General features: G+C 48.8%; 1 long non-coding RNA gene across 1 annotated transcript; it reads right to left on the bottom strand.

Annotated features, from left to right (window-relative positions):
* Nucleotides 1-7,570: 7,570 nt before the first annotated feature.
* Nucleotides 7,571-16,544, bottom strand: LOC133347700 (uncharacterized). The gene is made up of 3 exons (XR_009755741.1): nucleotides 16,463-16,544; nucleotides 15,630-15,837; nucleotides 7,571-9,748 (listed from the first exon to the last, which is right to left on the bottom strand). It is a non-coding gene; the product is annotated as an uncharacterized LOC133347700 (long non-coding RNA).
* Nucleotides 16,545-17,196: the final 652 nt, after the last annotated feature.

Here is a 17,196-nt window from a genome sequence, read left to right as displayed (position 1 = left end):
ACTTGCTCCCAATATCAGCTGTGGCCGGGAAATGAACTCGGGTCGCCGACTTCCTAACTCAGTGCTCTAACCACCGCACCACCACTCCGCCCCTGTATGTGAGCCCAATAATAACATTTATGTGGATGCCCATATCATACCCTTCACGGCAGAAAACCGAGCCCTCCCGGGGATGAGGTTTTCACGCCGCGTGCTAATCCACAGCCCATCGCTCGTCCCGCGCACTGCTGGAAAGCATACCCAGCACCACCCTGCCACGTCGCTAAAGCTCCACTGTGAATTACAAATGGTAATACCCTGACGATGTATTTTAGGGGAGTAGGGGGCTGGGCAGTTGTCGTTTTTATTTCGCACGTTTTTACCTTGAGGCATCGGTGTGGCGACGATTAAATAAATGACGGCTAAGCTGTTCGGTCTAATTCCTCGGCCTGTTCACCCGTCTAGCACGTTCTAACGCGTGAGCACTTAGCGTTAGATTGGCGAATATTGACGAAAGGCCTCATTGCTCAAGCACGCTTCGCCCGTCCTTAATTAATCCACCAACCTCGGGTTTGCCCAGCGCTGAGATTAAATTCTGAGCTCCAGCTCACTCAATTCACCCATAGATTATTGACTTAAATGGGTATTTTTCTTCTTCTAGAAACGCCAAAGTTAATTTACATGTAAGTGGAGATAATGAAGGACCCACGAGGGAAGGATAAACCTCCATAGTTATCTAGCAGTGGATAGGCAGTGGCGGATGATTGATCATGATTGATGATGATTATGGCGACAGGGCCATAAATAGGTCAAAGACAAAAGAATGGAGTAGCTTGCACGAAGGGCTGCCCTTGCCACATGCCCACCGCGTGTCTTACAGAGACAGACTACACGTGCTTCCTCGCCTGCCTATTAGCTTTGTCGTGCAGTTTTATTTAATTGATAATATTCTGTTGAAAATTAAAATCATTATGAGAGTTGGCTGAGGGGCCCGAGGCAGTCCGCCGACAACGCTGAGATTTCTGGGTTTGGAATCTGGGTTTCAACCGCCTGATATAACACCGGCGTTTCAAGTGAAGAAAGTGTTCTGGTCTCCACCTTGTCACCAAATGACTGGATACAAAACCCATTACATTAAAATTGGGTCTTCACTTAATTTGGATTATTCCTCCTGTGAGACTTAACATTTTATATTTTGACGTGAGATGGCCAGCCTTAGCAGGGCATTTAAAACGTGGTACGCGGTCCAGACCTCCCCAGAAACCCTGGCTGACAGAGGAGGTGTTCAGGTTAATTGAGAAAAAGCGACAGGCCCACTCTCATCGCCTACAGCATCCCACGTCAGAGAATGAGGAGGGTTACCGCAGCCTTCGCTCGGAAGTTCGGAGAGCCGTAAGGCGTTGTAAGGATGGGTGGTGGTCGCGGGTTGCTGAGGAGATGGAGTCTGCCTCAGTGGCCCGTGATCACAAATTACTATTTAACTCCATCAAAAAAGTAACCTGCAGCGCCACACCTATTACCATCATTAGAGGAAAAAACGGTGATCCAATCTCCGACCCCCAGGAACAGGTTTGCAGATTTGCTGAGCATTTCTGTGAGGTCCTGGGGGAGGGAAATTCTCTCAGCCAGGAAAACATCATGGCACAAAGTGGGGATAACCCTGCTGAGGCTGCGGTGCCTCAAATATTGGAAGAGGTCACCCCCTGTGAGTGGCTGGCTGAGGTTCCAGCTGTTGAGGAAGTACTGAGGGCGATCCAGAGTCTGAGACCAGGGAAGGCACCGGGCAGAGATGATCTCCCAAGCGAAATGCTGAGGGAGGGTGGCGTTTGTGCACAGACTGCCCTATATGACATCATAACAACAGTCTGGACCACTGGACGGGTTCCGCAGGACTGGAAGGATGCCCTGGTGGTCCCCCTCTTTAAGAAGGGGGACCGCACAGACTGTAACAACTACAGGGGCATCTCACTCCTCAGTGTGCCGGGTAAGGTCCTGGCAAGGATTATTCAACATCGCCTTGCTAGGCACGCTGAGGAGGGGCTTGCGGAGCCCCAATGCGGTTTCAGGAAAGGGCGGTCCTGCACAGATGCCATATTTTCTGTCCGTCTGCTACAGCAGAGGTGTAGGGAATTCCAAAAAGACCTACATCTCTGCTTTATTGACCTGGTCAAGGCCTATGATACCATCAGTAGGACTGGACTCTGGGTTGTTCTTCGTGCTTTCGGAGTCCCTGACCCTCTGCTCACGATCATTAAGGACCTTCATGATGGTGAGCGGGCCCGGGTAAAACTACGTGGCCGGGAGTCGGAGCCTTTCCCTGTACACCTTGGGGTGCGACAGGGATGTCCTCTGGCTCCCACATTATTTAACATCTATTTTGACCGCGTAGTTCGTGAAGCCTTCAATAGCTGTACCGGGGGAATTTCCGTTTGGTACAGATATAATGGGAGGCTGATCGACGCCCGGGTGCGATCAAGGGATGGCTCCCTATTGGTCAACCACGTTATGTATGCCGATGATTTGGTAATAGCTGCTCATTCAGAAGAGGAGTTGGAGGCGCTGCTGCTGAGACTGGAGCGTGCCACTAAGAGGTGGGGCCTTACCATCAGCCCCACCAAAACCAAGCACCTGCCTGGGTATTTTGTACCATCGGACACTCCACCCCCACAACTCCCAATTGGTGATGGGGCAGTTGTGGAGAGAGTGGAGAGTTTCCCATACCTGGGCAGTGTGCTTATGACCGGCTCCAGTCTATCAGCAGAGGTCTCACTCCGAATCAGTCGAGCGGCAATATCTTTTCATCGGTTGCGTAACGCTGTGTGGAAGCTACCTGGTCTGTCGCTCCGCACGAAGCTTCAGGTCTTCTCGGCCACGGTCATTCCCTCCCTTCTCTACGCTTGCGAGACGTGGACCCCCCTGGTGGAGCATCTTCGCCGGTTGGAAACATTTAGGCTGGCCTGCCTACGATCCATCCTGGGTTTAACCAGGCTGGATTGTGTGAGGAGCTCACAAATCCTTGAAAGATCTGGGCAAAGTCCCATCAGTGAGCTCCTCCGGCAGGCAAGGCTGCGTTGGCTGGGTCATGTAGCCCGCATGCCCAGCCACCGCATGCCTAAACAGCTTTTGTTCGGCCGGATCAAGGGGGCTAGACGGGCGCGGCACGGGCTGGAGAAGAGATGGAGTGATGTGGTACAGGAGGACGTGGAGCTGAGTGGACTTGCCGATGACTGGTACCAGCGGTGTCAAGATCGGCCTCAGTGGAGGAGGCTCGTGAAGGACGCTACTGGGCAGTTGGAGGCAGTCGCCCTCCAACAACAACGGAGGGCGGAGGAGCGACGCTCACAACAACGAGCGGAGCGCCGGGTGGCTAAAGCACAGCAAGTTGGCACAGTAGGGGGCACAGGTGGTGCATCAGCCAGTCATCTCGGTCATCTCGGTCAGTCGACCAGTGGCACCTGGGTCTGCCCCGTGACCTCCTGCCAGCGGGCTTTCGACACTTCACGTGGCCTCAAGGTGCACTTGGCCTGGCACAAGCATCGTGGTGACGTCACCGCCACTTAGTGGCGAATGGCGGTTGTTGTTGTTGTGTATGTGTGTGTGTGTGTATGTGTGTGTGTATATGTGTGTGTGTGTGCGCGTGTGTGTGTGTGTCTCGTATAGATAGATAAAGAAGTGACTTCAGAAGAAAGTGCGTGACAGAATCTTCCAGCATCTTCCAGGGCCATTATATGGCACAGGATGATGCACTGCTGTCTGCAGAGTTGTCTTGACGTGGTGCTGATAGCCCGACTGAAACGCCATGGGAATGTACAGGGACGGGAGGGGGCCTCCGACCGTGGTCCACATGTGGAAGGAGGTTCCGTCCAGTTCACGAGGGTGTTGTGTTTCAAAGACCGATAGCGAAGATGCATAGAGTGATCCACCAGGCTTAAACAGACTTCCGCCAACGCACGATTTGCATCTGTTCATATAAAATAGCATCGACGTAATTTCATGATAACAGATTATTTTAGCCCTCTGTCAATCCACGGCAGTATGAAGGGATACCCATACCACGCTGGTCGATGGGGATTGTTTGACCATGCTTCACCACGCTGGACAGGACAGAGGTTGATTGTTGATGGTGGAGAGGGTGGGAGAGGGGTCAGATTGAACTCTTCACTGATGTTAGCCGTGAGTATGGATCGAATTTATGTCTCCAGGTTCATAGCACAGTGCCCTAACCACTGTGTGGCCACTTCACCTCATAAAATAGCACGTGCTGATACACTCCTTTGAATATGTTACGTAAACAAACAGCAATGTTTCAGGATAATCCTGGGGATTGTTTCTCAACAGTGGTCCAGTGACACGTAAAATGTAAAAAATCCTGCCAAACATGCCAGACTTTTTTGTAACGTCATCGATCATTACCATCATCAATAATCGTCGTTATTGGCGAAGCAAAATTAGCAGGATACGGTATTCACATATGTGAATAAACCAAATATATCAATCATATGAAAGAGGTGAATCGTCGAAGCAATGGTAGTAATTAAACTTCATCTTTCATTGGCCGGTTGCGAGCTTGACCTTTAGCCCCTTGTGCACTGGCAGGCTTCGCTGACTTCATCGCTTCTCATTCTCTGTCCTCTGCTACTCTCTCTCTCTCTGCCCTTAGTTTCGAGTGCCAAGTGTATTTTGTTTAACCAGGGGAGAAACTCAAGAGACCAGGACAGAGTCTCGTTTGCGTGAGTAGCCCAGGGCATTTGGCTGCTATTCGGGGGGCAATGATTTTTGTGTCCAATCCCAATTGAGTATTTTGCAGGTGATCTTTTTACTTTTGTCAATTTGAACCCGACTCTTGCTCATGATATCAGTGGAACTTCCACTGTGGAGCAGATGGCCCACAAAAATGTTATCGTTACATCACACGCATCATTAACCAGGGTGGCTGCTGGACTCAAACCATGACCCTCTGCAGCAAGCGGCGAGTGCACTCCGGCTTGGCCACGTCATCGCCCTCTCACCACAACGAGGCGCCTCTCTCGTGCCGCTCGTCCGTACCAGATAGTTCGTGTCTTGGTGCTGTTGCTACATGCTTGCTTGTTGAAAATACAAGTGAAATGAAATATGCATTCAATTTATAATAGTGGCATGCTGAATCAGTCGATCGTTTGGCTTTTTTCACTCTATTCATTACGATCGCCGTTGTAAACGGGAGTAAAGCTCCGTGTGTGTGATTGTTTTCACGCACTGGAAAACGGGAATTTCGGCACAGGAATAACGAATAATCGCCATCAGACACGATCTGTCCACTGCTGCGTGAAGGCCTCACCAAGCCACTGTGATGTAAGAATCGACGGAGCACCTGCTGATTGAATTGCTCCATCTCCTCTGTGGATGGACTCTTGGACACATTCCATTCCTTGGCCGCCACTCGGTCACTGTTCTTGACGCTTCAAGACCAAGTCCACTCAGTCTACCCCAAGTCCACTCAGTCTATCCCAAGCCTCACTCAGTCTATCCCAAGTCCACTCACTTTTCTTGAGAGATTCAATTACTCTCTGTCTTTCACCTGCATATATTCCGCAACCCAAATACTCCTCTCTCCGCCTCTTCGCGTAACTTCAAGCGCGCAATTCTCTGTGCTTATTTTGCTCACTTTTCAGTTTGAATGGTCAACATTAATGCAATGTAATATAATTTAGGAATGGCAAGGCTACAAACAAGAAACTGTTACATTGATTTTTTTTCTCATCCTGGGGGCTGAAATATTCATGGGGTCTCCGTAGGCCATGAGCTTGATGACCAAGCTCAGGCTGAAACAAACGACGCCACCGTCATGTGCACACAAAATACAAGTGTTTGGGTTAGATCGTGTAGATATCAATGTGCCGTTAACCCACCACCACTCGACACAGCCAATTAGTAAGGTTTGTCGCGTGAACAAAACGTGGCAATGAGCTATTACTTGAGCACAGCCGTGTGATAGCGAGTAAAGCACAACAATTGATAACGACGTTTCGCTTGTGCTAAATCTGTATGCAAATTTACGGCACAAAGACACCCTGTGTAGTGGGCTGAGGTGGAGCGGTGGCACAGTGGTTAGCACCCTTCATTGTGAACACGGCCACCTGAGTTTGATTCCCCGCCACAGCTCACGTCATAGGAAAGTGAACCCTGGAACCAAATCTGCGACCCTCTTCTTTACCAACCAGTGTGTTGAATTGTGGTTTAAAAAAAAAACCCCCAACGCTTTACACCATGCAAAGGGCTTCAGTCGGGCAGTGGATTGCTAAAGGTCTGTAAATGATTGATGTAGTTTTATCAGACAGTAGGCTAATATTCGAGGAATAATTCCCTTTTTCAGAGCAGAGAGAGAGATGGACGTTCAAGCATTAGTCTTTGTGCTGTGATAGCAGATGACGTTTTTTTAATGTGATGCCTACGAAATTGGAAATACTTGGCATATTAAAAAGTTTTCTTTTCTCAGATATTCTGTAACACACTTTTAGGAGCGTTAGTTGAACCGTTCGTACGCCGACTCGAAAAAAAGCGTGCGGTAATATTTTAAGATGTTCGCCGCATGAACTTGAGATCCTCTGATTGCGCCTCCCCGTTGCTCCGAAAGAAATGCCATTGCCTGAGACGTCACGGCGACGCGTGCCGGTTGCTCACGACAGAGGCGATGAAGCCGCTCTTCTGTTGCTACCCCGACAGTCTGTACCCCCCCCCCCACCAGCCATCCGTGCCGTTGACTCCATGCGTCTGTTCAAGACCAGCCTCAAGACATTTGCTGTAACCACCTCTTCCTGGCCGCGTTTCTCTCCTTCTAAAATGCGCTAAATCTTTCCCCCTGCTTCTCTGTACAGAATCGTGAGACGTGGTCGTATACTTTGTTTGAGTCCAAACGGTATTTTCCATGTTTTAAGTTTAACGGAGGTGTGCTTTAGGCTTCCTTACAAGTGTCAGCTGTGGGGGAGGAAGAAGAGAGCAAACATTGGCCATCACATTGGGGCGAGAGAGTGGTCGCTGGCAGCACGTGCCACAGCAGAGACTTCACACCTCATCTCACACGGCGATGCTCGTTTCTTGACAGGCCCTTCTTAGATTATCATCGTCTAATTCATTCATTCTTCTTCGGTGTCCTTACTCCATATTCACTTTATAGCCTTTGCATGCAAAGGCCTTTTCGTTGCAGGATTACAAATGTGGTGTGTTTTATATTCACGACAATTAAATAGGTGGCATAGTTATTTAATTAATGTTGCACTACTCCGGTCTCAGTGCTGAAAGCCACTTTAAATTGTATACAGCAATGATCATGGAACTCTGTGAACACGTGTCATTGTGCGTGTGCATACATTTAATCAAAATCGCCACTCAGTAATATATATATATTTAACTATGTCAACCCGGCTTGCAGTACATGTTTAAAAAATAACAATGAGACATTTTAGATGCATGTAATTCAGTTTATGCAAATACATACATAATGCTACAACGAACAAGAGTTTAATGTTATTTGCACAGACTCAACTAATTGAAGTACAATGCACACGTGTAATTGGTGTTTTTGCTTTAACTGGAATGCAATGAATGTGCGATGCGGTTGGACTGTATTTTTATACTCCATTATTTCAGTTTTGTCACTTTCTGACAGCCTCGGCAGACCTGAAGTGGGCCAGCTGATACGGGCCCATTCGACATTCGTGCAGCGCTCAAACGGGGCTGCTTTGTGACGGAAGGGTCGCGGGGAAGAATTTTCCGTGAAATGTCACCGAAGCAGCACGAACAATTACGCGAGTGATCTTTCCATTTAAAAGTGGTGACGGCCTCTTTGATGAACCCCCTCGGTTAAAGCTCTTTTCTTTTATGGCCCCATTTTTTCTTAATATTACACAATATCCACCAGCTAAAACTTGGCAGCAGTGGATGCCTCCCAGCAGCATTGTGGGGTTTCACAGAGAGGCGATAATGATGCGTTCGCACTTTAAACACATCAAAAACATAAACTTATTTGAGACCAAGGGGCTTGAGACTCGCAGGGGTTTCATGATGTAGACCGAGAGCCCGGGACTCAGGAAGCCCACCCAAAGCACCCCGACGAGAAGCGATGCTGAGCGAGCGTGTATTGCCGTGCACTCGGTGCGCAGTGCGGCACGGTTGACATTTTTATTGTAACTGTTTTTATCATCAAAAACCTTTCACCAACACGAACATAAACAGGGCCAGCGACGCGCAGTAACACAATGGTTAGAGTGGCGTGTGAGACATTCCGCTGCTGTAGTACCTGGCCGAGATGGAGTACAATCAAGGACGCCGTGAAGAGCGTAGCGAGGGATGTGTGTCACGACAACGAAACAAAATCAAAGGGAAGAGAGTGCATGGCTGTCAAAGTGTGCCGGCCAAACCCATGACGCGTGGGTCTGTTCAGTGGCATCCTGCCAGCAGCGGGCCTTCGACACTTCACGTGGCCTCAAAGTGCACCCAGCCTGGCACAGGCGCCGTGGTAACGTCACCGCCACTTAGTGATGAACGGCGGCGATGGTGGTGGTGGTTGTTGTTGTTGCTGCACAGTGGAGGAAGGAGGCAGCTCAACCCACCAAGGATCCCCACTGCAGATGCCCCAAGTGTGTCGAAGTGGAACTTCCCACACGAGGTTTCAATGCGGGACGTGTCGTGTGAGTGTTGCACATTGCCTCGACTCGAGTTGTCTCGGTGGAGTGGGAAGGGAAATTTCCGTCGTGGTTTTTTTCGTTAGTTTCTCAGTCCGCTTGTACTGGTGAGGTTTTACTTTCATTAAATACAATTTGTGCAGAAGGATATGTAATTTCCAAGTTCATAAGAAAGTAATTGGGTCAATAGGCAGCACAGACAAAGATTCAAGGCTACCAAGCCAGTTACAGGGCGCTTCAAAACAATGTTAGCACTTACATGGGACTATCGTTTTTAATGGTAAAAGAACGGATAATGCGACACTGTAACATAATAACAAATGTAAATATGTTAATAGCTTCAAAAAATCTAAGAATCTCCACTTGTTCGCCATCGTTGTCAACGCGTGCCTGGAATCTTCTCCAAGTGGTCTCCAGAGCCCGAAGGTGGCACATTTATTGTGGTGATGTTGCAAATTCTCAAAAGTGTTAAAAACATTTGTTGAGTCCTTTACAGGAAGCCACAATATTAAGACACGTGACCAGGAAGAATGGTGACCGACACGGAAGGATGATGAGGGAAAGGGTCACTCCAAGGTGCTCGGGGAAGAGGAAGACCGGCTTCTGACTGGACATCAAACATCCAACAGCAGGCGTGCGGGAAGCTATCTCAGTTGCGAGACGCAGCGACGCACAGAACAGAAGTGGAGAGACATCTGCAAGGAGATGCCGGTGAAGGAAGCGTTCATGGCCTCAATGACCCACACGGTTGAGGTAGTACAATAATACGATGTTTAAGTTGCTGCAGTGCTAACAGAGCAAGACCTAATGAGGGGGAACGTGTTACAAGCCCATGACTTCCCGAAACTAAACGTGCCGTTTGTTTCCTTGGCATTCCATTCCCAGCACTGCCAACACGTGTAAGCGTGGCAGGGCACCGCACTCGAATTGTATTCGCGTGAGTCGCATTCTTCGCTCTCTGTTCGCTCGGTGGCACTGGGGACGAATGAATCTCCCTGTCCACGTGGAGTTGGTTCCCGCCGCATGCAGCTGTGAGCGCGCTTCGCCACTCGCGAGAATCCGAGCGTCCCTCTGGGTCAGTGGCTCTGAACCTGGGGTGCACGCATCACCTGTGGGTGCGAGACGTGGCCAGATCGTTGTTTTAGAAGCTTAATCATCGAAACACAACTTAAGCACGGGCACGTGTAAGTACAACTCCTTTGTTCCATCACGGGCTGTGTATTTATGAACATTATAATTGCTGAGCGACTGCGAACCAAAGAGATGCAAGGCTGCGGTCAAGGTGAAGCACCACTGCTCGAGATGGTATTTGACGGCTGTTCCATTCTTGGCCCATTTCCTGGAGGAGGAGGAGGTGCAGCCACACTTCATCCCACCGCGCGGGTCCTGCCAGTCGACTACCTGCCGTCAACGGAATCACTCCACTCGGTGGACAGAGGCATTTGTCAGGAACTGAAGCAAATTGCCCCCCCCCCCCGCCCCATTGTTTCGACTGCCACGCCGGGAGATAGAATCGAACCGACGAACCTCTGGACTGCAGGTCCGGCGCATTGACCGTGATCGCTGGTAGCGCTCGTTGCTTCTCATTCAACGTTTGCTTTGCATTGCGTCAACGGCTTGCGGAGAATTAAATTCGTTGTGAGCGCGAGAGCCGGGATGAGGGTGTGACAGTAGCAGGGGGCCTCGATTGGAGATCAGAAGGTAGCCGTCCTAAATCTCTTAGCGTGCCTCTGGTACTTTGGTCATTTAACAAAAAAAAAGAACCCTGAACGCTCATTAAAAGCATTCACGTCCATTTAGCAGGCATGCCAAGTGCTCGCACGCTAAAGGTCAATCCGATTGTTGTATCGATTTACGCGCTGCCTGGGATGACTGCGGCGCCCTGTTCAAGGGTTAACCGTGCACCGCTCGCCCTGAATAGCAAGCGGCGAAGGGAGCGGAGCGAACGCTGCGGCTGTAGAGATCAGAATCCAACAGACAACACAATATTCTCTGCGCAGCAATAAAGCACAGCCGCATGTTAATCAGAATTTACGGCTGATACATCCGTAGCATGAATGGACTTCGGGATAAATGTTGGCAAAAATGTACGAGCGCGGGAAGAAAAAAAAAGGCCTCCGATGAACTGCTCACAATCTTTTCAAAGGACAGAAACTCGTCTTTCAAATGACCTTTTCGCGAGCGTGTAAAAGTTTGTCTTGAGGCAGATCAGATTAATGCCACCTACAATCCATTTCTGTGCACAACTTCTCCCTTTCGATAAAATCAGAATGTGTAAGATTACTTCTGGCACGGGATGGAAATGCTGATTACGGGAGACCGTCGTTGTTATTTTGTCGTGTTTGTTGTTATTTTTTTCTCCCCTACTTCTCCATTTATCACTTCGCCAGGAGGTGTTGCTCTGTTATCAAATGCCTCCATTGATTCCTTGGCGGGGATGAGAGAATTTTATTGTTATTTAGGAGCAGGGTGCCCTGCCCTCTACAATTAGGATTAGAATTTATGTGCGCGCGGATGCCTGAGTGCTTCCCATGGTTAATATCTTTTATGCATTGATTGGATTTAGTGTCGTTCCTCAGAGTAAAAGTTTTTTGACACAGAGGTGCGGTTAGACCGTTTATCGGTTTACGAAGCATCCTCACATCTCGACCCACAGCATGGGATATGCGCATCAATGCGGGGATGCATTTGTCAGTTCACTGCTGGATGAAGGCCTCCGCCACGTGGGTCATGGAGTTTGTTTGACCATACTTCACCACGCTGGTCGGTTCCTCATCTAAATCTCCGTCTCATTCGGATAGCACAGTTGGAGTATAACCGCACGTGTTTGTATTGCGACGTTGCTGAAGAAGGAAGATGTTTTGTTTTGTGTTTAAACGTCAGGTCAGGTGCTTGGTGGACTATCGCGTTGCAGGATCGTGAGAGACGAAGGCGACTTGGGGAGGCCTTCACACAGCAGAGGGTTGACCGTGGCTGATGACCAAGGAAGAATTACGAAAATAATAATAAAATAAGTTGGTGATAGGGGGGCATAGCCCGTCCACCTAACGATCCCAGAGAGAAGCCACGTGCAGCAGTCCGTCACACCGGTGCCGAAGTGACACTTCATATTCAACTTGATGTGAAGCTTTCGTGACTGCAGGAATTACTCTTTGGTTCTTTCGGTAAAGTCACGTAGAAACGAGACTTTACTTTTCCATGTGACTTTACCGAAATAACCAAAGAGTGACTTCATATGAATGCCTCCTTCTTCGAACTAGTGAATTCGCCCAGGGTTCTCCACGCGCTCCTCCCGCCTGTGTGTGGGCGGAGGGGGATGAACCGAGTCTCGCTGTGTAGGAAGAGTCGTCGATTTGGGGAAAGACTGTATGGACTCAATAGATGGATGGATGGGTGGGTGATCACTGTCGGGGCTTGCCAGGTGTGGTAGAGGTGGGGCTGCGTGGTGGTGGTGGCCACGAGATGCAAGTGTTGGTGTCGTGCAGGGTTTGTTCTGATGCTCCGGTGGCCTCCCGAAAGCCAAAGGCCTCGTCCATGGAATCGTCCTCGCGTCTCAATGCAGGACCTTCTTGAACAAGAGGCTTGAGACTCAACGAGGCTTCTTCTCTGGGTAAAGAAAGCGCTCCATTATCAACGCGGTGGTCTCGGCCTCGACTGCGGATCCTGCCGATGGTGAGAATACCATGAGAGCACAATGAGAGCACCATGAGAGCACCATGAGAACACCATGAGAGCACCATGAGAGCACCATGAGAGCACCATGAGAGCACCATGAGAACACCATGAGAGCACCATCGGCTCCCGCCAGACGGCGAGCACGACTCTGCTGTGGGTCCTTCCTTGCTTGTGTGCTCTGCCAAAAACGGAATAGGTGCTCGATAACTACCCTTGCCCCGCAGTCTGTGATGTAAACATGAGGATTTGTCTTTGTTTATACAAATATACTGTAAAAGAATGTGTTGTATGGGTTGTTTTTAATTAGAGCGCTAATGTTGTTGCTGTGGATGCTAAACATGATCGAGATGGCACACTACCAGCATACTTTCCCACTAGGTTGCCGTACGCGTTTGCTCTCTTGAGTTTTTCGCATATGCAAATGCTGCACGCGTGCGAACACAGGCAGTTATATTTATTGTAGAGCAAACAACATAAAGATTCCAAAAGGAGCCATTCGCGAGTGATATAACCCGACGATAATGAAAATCATGCCATCACTTCCCTTCACCACCACACCGCCACAGACGTTCCTGACCGTAAAATTTATCATGCGTGCACGACCAGATTTACTGCCTTTGCTTCTGAGAACAGTGTGTCTCAGCGAGGATGTAAAATATGAAAAACGTGGGGGGGGGGGGGTGCTGATGTCGTGTGAGATTCGCTGGCCATTCGTGTTACCCCAGGCTCTCGGAAAGCGAAGTCTTAGCAGTCCTTTGCAGGAGCCATCCCCGGCAACTTCCCAGCATCTACAAACCTTGTTAGCTCACGTCTGAATTCGAGGTCACCTGATCTGAGCCCTGGGACCGTGACCCCACGCTCTGGCATTGAATTCATCATTTGCCTTCAATAAGTGCGACTCTGCACGTTCCAATGTCAAGGGCTGTGCTAATTCATGGACGGGCAGAACAATTCCAGACCACTTGCGCCGAGGACACGCGAATGCATTCAAACGTTGAATCCTGTCCGGGGATTCACTCTTCAGCTGGCGTCTTGCCCCACTCCCACTGACTCTCACGTCATCGCCAGGTGCCCGCACTCGGTGTGGTTGTCGCGATATTATTTTATACGATGCGATGTTCATTTTCACGATAAGGCCATTATCGCCGGGGGACACGGGGCGAGGGGCGGGTATTTGTTGTTTACTTAAAATCAAAATTTGCTCAAATACTTTGTCAAGATATTTTTTAAATGTACACAATTAAATGAGCAAATATAATCACGATATTTTGAAAAAAATGACTGCTCGATTATTGTCGTCATTATATATTGTACTGGCTGTTGTCGTATGTCCGACCCTAGTACTCAGTCACTCCGTCACATTCCCTGCTAAACCAGTTGCCCTTTTTCTTCTTCCATGAGTTTGGCTTAATTTATTGATTTTATACCGTGCCATTACCGTTTTGTTAGGATATCAAAATCCTGCTCAATAATGTTTTACATAAAACAACAATGTAAAATGTCCAAGAGTCAATCCAAGTAATACGGTCGAAATCAAAGTATAGTCGCGAGCTGCAATGTGAATCGGAAGCACAGCAGTACGAGCAACATCAACTTAATAAATACACTAAACTATGACGGGTGGCAGATGTATGAAGTACAGCCGGTGCTTACATTGTAGACTAACAATACACCCTCCACCACTCGATGCAGCCAATTCATAAAGTTGTTATGTGAACAAACGTGCCAATGTAGTTCAGCTTCAGCACCACCGGTGTGTTGGAGAGCAATCTGCAACGTTTCCCAATTTGTAAGGGATGTTTCGCTGGTCGTTACAATTAACGAGATTTGCCAGAAATTAGATCTCTGGCAGCTGCCTGGTGATGCTGGCTATGTTGGGGGGAGGAAGGTTTACGACAGACATTTCACTGATGTGATCTGACAAACAAGTTAGTTATGAATCATAGCATTGGTCACGAAAACCTGCGCGTGTGAAACATGCCATGCCTGCGTGTGATGAGATTGCCTATTGGTGGCACGAGGCCACTGGGGGAGGTTAAGCCTGCCGTCTATTACGGGGAATTGTTGTCTTCAATGAAGTTCCATGAATATGAATACCAGTTACTTGGAGATTTAATGAGAAGTATAAATATGTATCACCGGTATCAGTCATTTTCAATACACGACTGGATGAAGGGCTCCTCAAGCCGCTGCCATCTTTCGTGATCTGGCGATGATGACATAATCATCATGATCTTGTGATAATGATGATGATGATGACATAATCATCATGATCTTGTGATGATGATGATGATATAATCTACATCGCATCTGCACATGAGATGATTTCATCGTTCCATCTTGCCACTCCAAAAGAAAAGTATCCTACTTTATTCTACTCGCATTAATGCATTTCGCATGCAGTGAATACTTTTCAATCAAAATTAAGTCACGTGTGACGGATTCCATCTAATTTCAAAAAAATATAATCAGGACACTATTGTAAAAAAAGAAAAGAATCCAGCATATAAATAACAGCACACGACTCCAGTAGCGAACGTTTTAGGAGACGCAGTTACTCTTTTAAAAATGGAAAAAAGTTATTGAAAAAAAAAACGGGGCGATTTTAATTCGAATTAGTTTCAGTTATTAATTCCGATTCCCACTCGAACGCCGATGAATTACGCTTGCTCAGAATACGCTCTGCCACCTTTTGCAACGAGTGGGTCACCGCGCGCCAACTCTCTCGGGCCAGAGTGCCCTCGTGGTCTGATTGTAAGGGTGCTCCCGCGGTGTGCCTGTGTGAAGTGGCGGCACTGGGCGGAAGCAAGCCAAGCAACGAGGCTGAGCGGTCCCAATAGGCGCAAGCGGTCCTACAATTCACGAAGATAATCGGGATCAAGTCAAATATCAGCTCAGATCGTGATAAGCATGGACTCGCAATTTCACATAAAATGCAAAAGACCCTATTTCGTCTCCAGGTCGTCCCTGACTCTCTATGCTTATATCGCTTCGTCTCTCCTGTCCATATCCCTTCTGCCGTCATCTTACTTACAGTTTATACTTTAAAAGAGTAGACTCCGAAAACAATAATTTCCCTTCAATGAGTTTTGCTTAAGGCAGCAGACTGCAGCATGGATACCGTGCAGCAACGTGTTTGTACGCGTGCAGAGGATATCAGAGCCACGTTGCGGTCACAACACTCACAAATACACGACCTGAAGCAAACGCCTTACAAACACAGGGCACACGGATACAAAACATCAATCAATTGCCTTACTCACACCGCATTGACGAGAGACATGTGATCTGCCAGTGCATTGTGGTCTGAGTCACCTGCTGGGTGGAAGCTGGGCAGTGTGGGGGGGGGGACAGGAACCAGCGGTCTTGACTGGGGGGCTGCCGCAGGGAAACGTGTTGAGAGCCAGCGGCTTCGAGACGCCGATGGGCCGCCAGGCCGCCTCTGCTCGTGTGGCCCATGAGGGTGGCCCTGCTGGGCCCACTGCTGGCCACGTCGTCAGTCGCTCGCTCGCTCGTGTGCTCTCTGCAGCGGGCGAAATCACTCGCGTGAAATGAAAGCCGTGGACAGATTAATGACGTGGTTGATGTTTTTATTTCACAGCGATTAAGTAAAATTACGCAAAAATTGAAAGGACATTATAAAATGGAGAGAAATTACACACACAATGTACTTTATCGCCGGCAGCAGCACTCCGCGCTAATTCAGATGAGTCGTTTGTCTTCGGGATTATGCTCGGTCCATTCTGCCCGTACGATCCGATATGTTCACGGGTGGGTAACGCGTGGCGGGGCGATTTAAAGAAATGCTTCACGGAAATGAGATGGTAATAAAAGTTAAAACATCGGACAAAGAGCTGACGTGAAGATTTTTGCAAAGTCCATATTAACGCACTTTGCGTCAAATGCGTGTTGATCTTCTAGTTCATTATTGTGTACAGGCAAGTTAATCACTCGAGTCTGAATATGCATGCAGTGCTGCTCGACAAGGTATGCCATACGTGGACTCTCAAAATTGCGTCACCAATTAATTTATTGACATTGCGGTGAATGTAGCAACCTCTGGCGGCTACGGGGGTCATGTAAATGCCTCACACGCGTGTACGAATAGACAACAATGGCTCCTCACATGTGCGAATCGATGCATTTACCTTTAACGTTGAAATCGATTTCTACGATCGCGAATCTCCTGCGCATGGAGCGGCGCGCACTGACCCGTCGCTCGCTGTGCTCTGAGCCCAGAGGTCAGAGTTCACTTCCCTGCCGTGGCTTTTAACATCATTGGCAAATCCCAACCCGGTCCCCTGTCCCCCCCCCCCCCCCCCCCCAGTATGTTCGTTACCTCCCCCCCCCCCCCCCCACTACAACGTCCGTGCCCTCTCGCTCGTGCCCCGCCCCCCTGAGCCCAATTCTCCCTCTTTCGCGCAGCCCTGCAGTAGCGCCCAACTCGCCCTGCTGCTGCTGCTGCTACTGCTGCTGCTTCTGCGATCGGCGCTTTGTGGCTCAGGCTGAGTTGTCATGAAAATAATAAAATGCAACTATTCTTGGCAAATTAAATATTTTATTTTGCTGTATTTTATTTTTTGCCAGGTAAGGCCCACTGAGCGAGAGCTCTTTTTCAGAGGCTCAACGAAGTCGCTTATCACGTGGAAATGTACAGCAGCAACCGAATACTCGAAACGCGTGGTGATGTCGATTCTAAATGTGGAGGGAAAAACTTGGAGAGAAAATCCACGCGACCCCGGTGAGAGAACGACACCGCAAACTCCGGACTCTCAACCGTTTTCGATGCATCATGTCAATGTTGCACAAACGCTCGGTATCAATGTCGCGTGGCGTGGCTTCAGGTATGCAGAAGCACCCGGCGAGGAATTGGCCAAGCATC

The sequence above is a fragment of the Lethenteron reissneri genome, chromosome 3 (genome assembly GCF_015708825.2).
Source record: "Lethenteron reissneri isolate LAM-NWPU_2019-01 chromosome 3, ASM1570882v1, whole genome shotgun sequence".
NCBI lineage: Eukaryota > Metazoa > Chordata > Hyperoartia > Petromyzontiformes > Petromyzontidae > Lethenteron > Lethenteron reissneri.
Note: the sequence above shows the minus strand (reverse complement) of the source record. Positions and strands in the feature narration are given on the sequence as shown.